Source organism: Hemicordylus capensis, chromosome 4 (genome assembly GCF_027244095.1).
Source record: "Hemicordylus capensis ecotype Gifberg chromosome 4, rHemCap1.1.pri, whole genome shotgun sequence".
Classification (NCBI taxonomy): Eukaryota; Metazoa; Chordata; class Lepidosauria; order Squamata; family Cordylidae; genus Hemicordylus; species Hemicordylus capensis.
Genome location: NC_069660.1, coordinates 112,524,834 through 112,534,080, shown reverse-complemented (window position 1 = coordinate 112,534,080; position 9,247 = coordinate 112,524,834). Strand labels below are relative to the sequence as shown.

The following is a 9,247-nucleotide window of genomic DNA, read 5'->3' as shown; positions in this document are numbered from 1 at the left end:
GCTTCCTTAGAGCCAACCTCTTACTCAGCCGACGCGTGAGGGGCGGGGCTGAACATCACGGGGAGTTGAACCTGCAGGACTTTCTGCGTCCCTGTCGTAGGTCTCGTCCCCTCCCCCCCCGCTTCCACAGCCCAAACTCTTCCCTGTCGCTTTGCGGCGGCCCCCCTCGCACCCCTCACAGTGCTAAAGCGCCCCCTGTCGTATTTCAGAAGGTGTTCCCGCGTTGCTCTCCAGTTCCAGGGTTCTCTTAATTTATTTCACTAGATTAGTACTTCAGTCCATGTAATCTCCTCCCACAAAGCCTTGACCCACATGGACCCACTCCTGCTCCCCCGCTGCAAAGTATCGAATTGGAACCATACAGTTGTTTCTCGTCTGCCCACTTCAGTTTCCTACAGTATCCCATATCCTTAGCATTCAATATGTGCATTGAATTTTAATTGATTTGGACTGCTCTGAGAGTCTTTAAACTGGGATTTTAAAAATACAGTAAAACAGATTTGCTACACAACCATAGATATGCTTGTGCTTCTTAACAGACATGTTGCTCAAGTGCTTTGTTCGGGAGCTTACCCAGGCCTTAAAACACAGGTCCCTAAACTTCTTTTTAAAAAACTCTTAAATGAAGGTCTGATATGGTACTCTGGAAGGAGGTGAGGCAAGTATTGGATCAAAATGTACTGATTTAGAACCAGTGCAGAGTCATTAATAATGCTCTGTATGTTGAACTACTAGTTCTACATACAAAGTATTATTAGCAAATCTGTAAATACACCTCAGCACATTTTCTGTTCATTATTGAGGGGGGGTTTCTTTATAGTGTTTTAGAAATATAGTATACCATACTACTGTACAAGTCATCTTCGCTGCTGTGCTTCATGCGTCTGATTCCTATGAAACATATGTCGCAATAAATTTGTGTGTCTTGATTATGGGTATCTTTGGCACAGTGTTGTATAGTGTGCAGCAGAATCCCTCTCCCTTGTATAGTCAACATAGGTTGTACTGGGTTGTCTGTATATCACTCATTTGTTTTTCTTATCCCCTGTTTCTCTTCCCTATGACAAATTTTAGTACTGTTGCAAAAAATTCTCATATCTGTGTTTGTATTGACAACAACAACAACATGGTTATTGTCAGGATCTTTATTTCTTGTGCTTTAGTTCATTTGGAAGTCAGACCAGATGTCAGAGATGAAATGCCAAAATAGTGTTGGGATAATGCTTATATAATAAAAATTTAATTTTTTTCTTGCTATGTACTTCTAACCAGTGTTATCTATTTACCTGTTAGTCTAAAAATGAAATGTTTTGACGATTGGGCCACATAACCTAAATTTCGACGGCTTGTATAAAAAACCTGCCTTGTACAGTCTTGGGAAGGCATGTGATCTTTATTAATTCCCTTTTTTCTCTTAAGCCTCCTAAAAATGTACTGCTTGAGAATTAGGGCACCCTCAGGTAGACAAATTCATGGAGGACAGGTCTATCAATGGCTATTAATCTTGATGACTATAGGCCATCTCCAGGTTCAAAGACAGGATTCCTCTAGGAACATAGGCAGCAATCATATACCGAATCAGACTAATAATCTACCTCTTTATTGTCTTCACAGACTGGTAGTGGCTTCTCCACAGTTGCAGGTAGAAGTCTCTTTCAGCTCTATTTTGGAGATGCCAGGGAGGGAACTTGGGACCTTCTGCATGCAGATTCTCTTCCCAGAGCTGCTCCACTTCCTAAGGGGAATATCTTACAGTGCTCAACTATGTAGTCTCCCATTCATATTCAACCAGGGTGGACTCTGCTTAGAAAGGAGACAATTCATGCTTGCTACCACAAGGACCAGCTCTCATCTAAATATCAGTTGCAGCAGAGCAATAGCAGGAGAGCAGGCACGACTTTATCTCTTGCCTGTGAGCTTCCCAGAGGCATATGGTAGACCACTGTGTGAAATGGGATGCTGGACCTTGGATCTGATCCAGTAGGGCTGCTGTTATGCAGATTTGTGGCAGGAGGATCAGGAAGCAAGGGAGTATTGCTAAAAACCTTGTGCCTTGCTTATCTGAGTGGAAGGTGGAGTTTGGATAGAAGTCAACTTATTATTAAACTTGTGGATCTGGATTAACAATTACATTTCCCCATGTTAGAGTAACTTGATTAGTTGTTGTTCTACTTATGCTATTTATTCCAATTATATGGGTATAATTATATTGGGTAATTTCAAGTTTTATTAAATCTTATAGAAGCAGTAAGTATTGTAGAAGTTAGTAATGCAATTATAGAGAAAGAGCGAGAACAATTCCATGTTAACACAGTAGTTCTAGTAAGAACTAAATTTGGTCCAGGTTCGTTAGGCAGTTCACAAGTTAGCCCACTTGCTTCTCAAATGTTCACACATCTGCCATCTTGAATTGGGGTGGATGACATCATGACAAACCATGCGTTAAAGGTGTCCCTATGTGTCTCTACAACTGTACTAAATTTGGTCCGAATTGTGTCCCACTTACACCTCAAACATTCACGTGTCTAAATCAGGGTGGATGACATCATTACAGACTATTCCCTTGAGCCGTCTCTACGTGTTCCTACACCTGTAGCAAATTTGGATCAAATCGGTTAGGCAGTTCACAAGTTAGCCCACTTGCACCTCAAATGTTCATGCAGCTGCCATCTTGGATCGGGGTGGATTACATCATTACAAACTACACCATTGAGGTGTCCCTCACTACAACTGTACCAAATCTGGTTCAGATCAGTTAGACCAGGGATTCTCAATATTGGGTCCCCAAATGTTTTTGGACTTCAACTCCCATAATCCTCAGCCTCAGTGGCCTTTGTTTGGGGATTATGGGAGTTGAAGTCCAACAAAATCTGGGCACCCAATGTTGAGAATTCCTGGATTAGACGGTCTATAAATTAGTTCACGTGCACTTCAACCGTTTACACATCCACCATCTTGAATTGGGTGGATGACATCATCACAGATTACACCATTGAGGCATCCCTTACGTTTCCCTACAACTGTATTGCAAAGTTGATTCAGTGGACACTGATGGACACACACGGAATGCTGGGTGATCTCATAAGCCTACTGGAAAGTAGGCTAATAAAATTGGATACTACTATTGCTCCAGTGTTGTGAAAGTTATCAGGGTCCTCTTAATACTGTGATGCAAAGTTGATGTATTAGGCAAGTCATTTATAGTTGGAACACCATGTGGTACTAAATAAATATTTTTGTAAATGCCCATTTGAAACCTGATAAAGGCAGTTTGAGAAATAGTTGATGGAGGAAAGGAAGAGGCAGGGAAGTATTAAGTACTCCCCATCCCTGCAATTTTTAACTTCCCATACTGCTCTGCAGCTTTCGTTACAACACTTGGAATCTAAACATTAATTGAATGTAATGTTGAGATCCAAAGTTCTTAAATCCAAGTTCACTGTTCTGAATAGTGATTATCTGTTAGGAAAGGTTGCTTTGCCGCTGAAGATTTTTTGCTTGCTTTGTTTCCCTTTGTACTGTTGAAAACAAGTAGTTTGTGCCTTGAGTTTGTAACTGTCATGCACAATAATGTATTTTGTGTGTGTATTTTATGAAGATGTTTTATCATTTGTAAAACAAAAGCTGGATTGTTTTTTTGAATAAAACAAAAGCGGCAATGTCAGTTGTAGTGCATTGTTGTTTTTAAGCAATTGTAAGTTAGTGTTTGGTTTTTTTAGCCTTCTTAAGGAAAGTAAGCTTATGAGATCACCTGGCATAATGTGTGTGTCTCCACACTCCCTTGCAATGCCTGGACCAATATGAACCAAATTGGCTACAGTTGTAGGGACATAGGGATTACAGCAGCATAGTTTGTGATGATGTAATCTACCCCAGTTCAAGATGGCAGACTCATAAACATTTGAGGTGCAAGTAGGCTAATTTGTGAACCACCTAACTGATTTGAACCAGATTTGGTGCAGTTGTAGTGAGTGACACATAGGGACACATCAGTGAGGTAGCTTGTAATTATGTCATCCGCCCCATCCAAGATGGCAGATGCGCGAACATTTGAGGCACTAGTGGGCTAAAGTCACTAGTGGAATAGTGAAAGAAAAGGCAGATTTCTTACCAGAACAACTTTAGTACTTGAAATAACCTTGGAGGGAAAAAACCAAAAAACCCGGCGAGGCCAAACTCATGTTCTTACATGGCTGTTACGAAGTCATGCGTTGTGGTGGTATGCTGTTACAGAAAGTGGTAAGCTCACACCTAAGTAGTTTTTTGTTGGTGCAACAAGTTTTTAAAGATTGTGCTACTACTGCTTGGTTTCTCTCATTCTTAACCTGCTTTTATAACAGCTTGATTCCTGTGCATGTTAGTTCAGATGTAAGTCTTTCTGAATTTAATGGAATTTACTCCTGTCCTAGTGTATTTAGAATTACATCCTTACCTCTGAGGACACATGCACAGTGGGATGAAGGGTACTTCTTCCAAGCCATGGTACTTTCATGCATTGGTTTTCTCCTATAATGCCACTTTACAGTTTCTAGGGTGATAAAGGCTGCAGTTCTGCACACCCATTACACTCAATGACACTTCTCAATAAATATGCATGTTATAGCACTGGGAAAGGCACTTAACATGTTTTGGGAATAGCTAAAATTCATAGTCTTCTGTTAATAGTGTCCAGTCACAACTATTTTCTCTCAGAAGGCTTCATACTATTAGAAGTAGCTGCTTAGTTCTGTGTGCCTCTGTAACATTGTTTAAACATGTGTTAACACTTTCAGTGTGTGGTACCATTCTGTCAGGGAGGTCTTCCACAATTCTTCAGAAATACTCAATTTGTGCGTAAGCAGTTTGTGTACAGGATTACTTAAAGTTGCAGTTTCTGGAATTCTGGTAAATGTGACAGATTCTTGATACTCAAAAGTGCAAATAATTCTTCAGAAATGAGAGACTGGCTTTGAAATGGTGAGACAAATCCCCTGGTAAATATAACTGTACAACTTGTAGCTTCTGAGGCTTTATTATAAGTTATCTTGGTTTTTCACTTTTTTGGCACATATAAGAGCCAGAACAAAAAGTAAAATCCTTGGCTCGCTTCAGAGGCTTACCCTAATGTAAAACACTAGAGCTCATTCACTCATTTTCTTCTGAAAAGCTGAAACACTCCATGCCCACCCACTCCCATACATTTGGGGTTGCTGTAAATTTTGAATTTTTTTCTTCCCTTCTTGACTCCTTTTTTCAGCAAGATTGCTGACATGTTTTTGAAATATTGTGGATTAATAGAATTTTTAATAAATCTGCTTCATGAATTCAATTTTTTAAATTCCTAAATACAAGTGACTTCAGGTTTCAGATTGTGGCCAGTATTGTTTCTTCTCTGCGTATCTTCTGGTAGGTTTAATTAATTTGTCAGGGAGTGATATTGTGGCCAAAGAGTGATTAGCAGCAGCACTTGGCTGGCAAAGTGGGCCCTTGCTTTATTTGGCGCCATTGTAACAGAATCTTAGTGACTGTCAGTGTAGTTCTGGATATGTTGAAATGCTGTGTGACTGAAATGTAATACTGTAGTTCACATTTTGAAGCTTATTCTGAAAGATGGGAGGTGAGATGGCATTTACATAGTTTAATGTCATTGTATGTTTTCATATTCATCCATTTTCTTTCAGTTCCTACAACCACTCTATTCTTTTTTAAAAAAACAAAACCTTAAAAAATCAAACTCTGGAATCCATTGTCTCCCAGGAGATTGATCATGTATATTGCCAATGCCAGATCACTTTGAGGCACTTATTTTCTGCAAGGGATGTGCAAGGAAGCTCAGAGGGTGGGGGGCATACCTCTAAGGGCAGGGGAGGATGCCCTTACCCCTCCTACCACGTTTCCCCCGCCGGCGCTTCATTTTAAAAGTGTCCATCGGAGCACCAGCGTACCTCCCTGTCGCCCCTTGTCCTCTTCAGCTGGAAGTAACAGGGAGTACTTGGCGTGTGTGTGCACGCCATGCACGTGCATGTCACACTCGTGCATATGTCGGGCAGGCAAGCGAGTGTGATGTGCCCCGGGTACTTCCTGTTACTTCCGTCCGAAGAGGCCATGGGGTGACAGAGGTACACTGCCGACAGACACTTGAGAAATGGAGTGCCAGTGGGAGGAACACAGTGGGAGGGGTAAGGGCACCCTCTCCCGCCCTTAAAGGTACCACCCCCCACCTTCTAACAGGCTGAACAGCCAGTCGTTTGAACCGGTTCAAAGGCCCTTAAAAAGTCCTCTGAACATGTTCGTGCACATCCCTGTTTTCTGCAGGTGGTGTATGATTGACTCAGTGGATGTCCTGAGTCCTGGGCTTGTCACTGTGGGGATTAGTTCAGAATATGCTTGCTTTCTGCACATCAGTGTAGTAGCTATATTTTTGGTGGACCTACTTTGATTGCAACTTCAGCACCAAGTAGCACCTGTAGCCCCGTTTGACTTCAGTAGGAATTAGAGGCAAGAAGGCAGACACTTCTGAGCAGAGGTGCAGGAGAAGGGATGCTTTCTTGCTTGCTTCATGTGGTTATGAGCAGTGTTCCCTCTAACAGGGATTCCCAGATATTGTTGACTACAACTCCCAGAATACCCAGCTTCAATGGCTTTGCTTGGGGATTCTGGGAGTTGTAGTCAACAACATGTGGGAATCCCTGTTAGAGAGAACACTGGTTATGAGGCTTGCCTTCTGCAGGTCTATGGACAAGAGCCCTTTACTCTTGGCTTTGCTGTCAGCTGATAACATGATGCCACCGCCAAAAAGGAGGCTATTTTTGGTTTCACGTGCTATGGTTCACCCTTTGATTCTTCTCAAGCCAAGTTATAGCCCCAAATATTGCATACGGAGGTTAATAAATGCCACTTGCTGTTTGCCGGAGTGGATGCCAAAGTGATGTGCCAGTTTCAAAAGAGAGGATTCCCTGTCCTTCCCTTTATGCATCCTTGGCAAATTGGATTGAAGAAGAGAGAAGAGTCTGCCTGAGGAAGGAACTCTTTTCTTGTTTGGTTGGAAATAGAAAAGTTCCTGAGGAAGGAACTCTTTTCTTGTTTGGTTGGAAATAGAAAAGTTGCAGAGTTTGGTAACATGGAATGAGGCTTATATTGGATTTGTAGGTGAGGTGGATAAGAGTGTTCCTGTAGTTTGTTGTGCATATTTCTGTATTGAAACCAGATATGCTCTTGTCTTCATATCTTAAGAATGACATAGAAAAGGGGCAGAAGAGGGCAACCAAGATGATCAGGGACCTGGAGCACCTTCCTTATGGGAAGGCTACAGCATCTGGGGCTTTTTAGTTTGGAAAAGAGATGACTATGGGAGACATGGTCAGTGTTCCCTCTAATAGGGATTCCCAGGTGTTGTTGACTACAACTCCAGGAATCCCCAGCTGCAATGGCTTTTGCTTGGGGATTATGTGAGTTGTAGTCAAGACCATCTGGGAATCCCTGTTAGAGGTAACACTGGACATGGTAGAGGTTTATAAAATAAGAGTAGAGAGAGTGGACAGAGAGAAATCTCCCCTCCTCTCACAACACTAGAACCAGGGCTCATACCTTGAAACTGATGACCAGGAAATTTAGGACTGACAAAAGGATGTACTTTTTAATACATGGCATAATTAATCTATGGAATTCTCTGCCACGGGATGTGGTGATGGCCACTAGCTTGGATGACTTTAAGTGGGGCTTAGACAAATTCATGGAGGACAGGTCTGTCAATGGCTACTTGATGGCTATAGGCCACCTGCAGCCTCGGAGGCAAGATGCAACTCAATACCGGTTGCAAGGAAGCAGCGGCAGGAGAGAGGTCATGCCCTCACCTCTTGCCTGTGTTCTCAGGAGCATTTGGTGGGCCGCTTTGTGAAACAGGATGCTGGACTAGATAGGCCTTGGGCCTGATCCACTGGATCCCAAAATGGCACATGGCAGCCATTTGTGTAGTCAGCACCACCACACAAATTGCTGTCATGTGTGCACAGAGGCCAGGAGAGCATCATTTAGACAAAATGACACTGAATGTTCCAAGTCAGAACAGAGTTGTTCCGACACAATCAGTTGTTCCAAAGGGGATCTATAGTATATAGTATATTTCTATAGTAGTTTTGAATCATTTTAGCTGTAGTGTCTTGGAAGAGCTTAATATCTTAAAATTAGAAGTACAGTAGTGTGATAGAGATGGGTCTTAATCACTAAGATAGCTTGAGGATTGTATATTTTAAAAAATATAGGAAAATTCATTACATTGCAATGGTGTTAATGGAATTGTTGGGAGCATTAACAATACTGAAATCATATTGGAAAGTGATGTTTTTGTTTAGGTAGACCTGTGTAGGATAGGGACGTACACGAAACAGATCTTGCATTCTATTTCAAGCTTGTAACAAAATGCAAAACATTCCGTTGAAACAGTTAAACAACTTAAAATGTTCAGAGTGTTTTGGCTATAGTGAACAATGGGGAACTCGAAACACCCCATTGATCCTCATGGGTCCTAGGGACACCAAAGTGGGTTGTGTGGTAGGGCATGATGGGGCTACCTGCCACCCAGCCCACAAAAGAAATGGGCGAGCGGGCAATTTTACACAAATGCTGAACCTTCCCCCCAAACCCCCATAGGATCTGTGATGCCATTTTTATTTTTGGCTGCCATGTTGGATATTTCTGGGGTGTCCAATCTTAAACCAAACATACCTGACAACATTTCTGAAAAATCTTATGCTTGTGAGTCAAAGAGCAAGATTCAGCTTAATTTCCCAATTTAGCTGCTCCACTATCGCTATATTGGCTTTCTGAGTTAGAAATATGCTGCTAAGGTGAGGAGGGAGCTGTCTGCCCCTGTCTTGCTTGCTCACTCCTCATAATCACAACTTTACATTTTCAGGAGCCTTGGTGAGTCTTGATTTAAGATTTATATTGATCTCTGAATTATAACTTTAACTGCATTGTGCGAGTGGTCTTGAGGTTGTTGTTTGCGGGTGTGTGGAATGAAAGGTACTGTGTGTTAAACACACACAGAGATAGGGATTAATGTCTAAATAAGTTCATGTACAACAGAATAATGACATTGTCTGTCATGCACTATGCATTCATTCCAAATGAATGATTTCACTTTTTGAATGTTCTGTTTTGGTTAATAAATGCCAGTTTTAAAAAATGTGCAGTTCTAGCAAATAATTGTGTTTTGTTAGTAGCATGGTGAATTCTTCCTTTCTAGTCTATACTTTAAGTACTTAAC

The 9,247-nt window shown here is 41.6% G+C and overlaps 1 protein-coding gene across 9 annotated transcripts in view; it reads left to right on the top strand.

The window, feature by feature from the left end:
* Positions 1–9,247, top strand: part of ZZZ3 (zinc finger ZZ-type containing 3) — an 87,834-nt gene that overhangs the window by 704 nt on the left and 77,883 nt on the right. The window contains exon 1 of one of the 9 annotated variants that reach the window (XM_053247939.1): positions 78–96. The exons of the other annotated variants lie outside the window; for them this stretch is intronic. The gene's annotated coding sequence lies outside the window, so the exon portion shown is untranslated. Of the gene's footprint in view, positions 1–77; positions 97–9,247 lie in introns of those variants that run through there. 9 annotated transcript variants of the gene reach the window in all.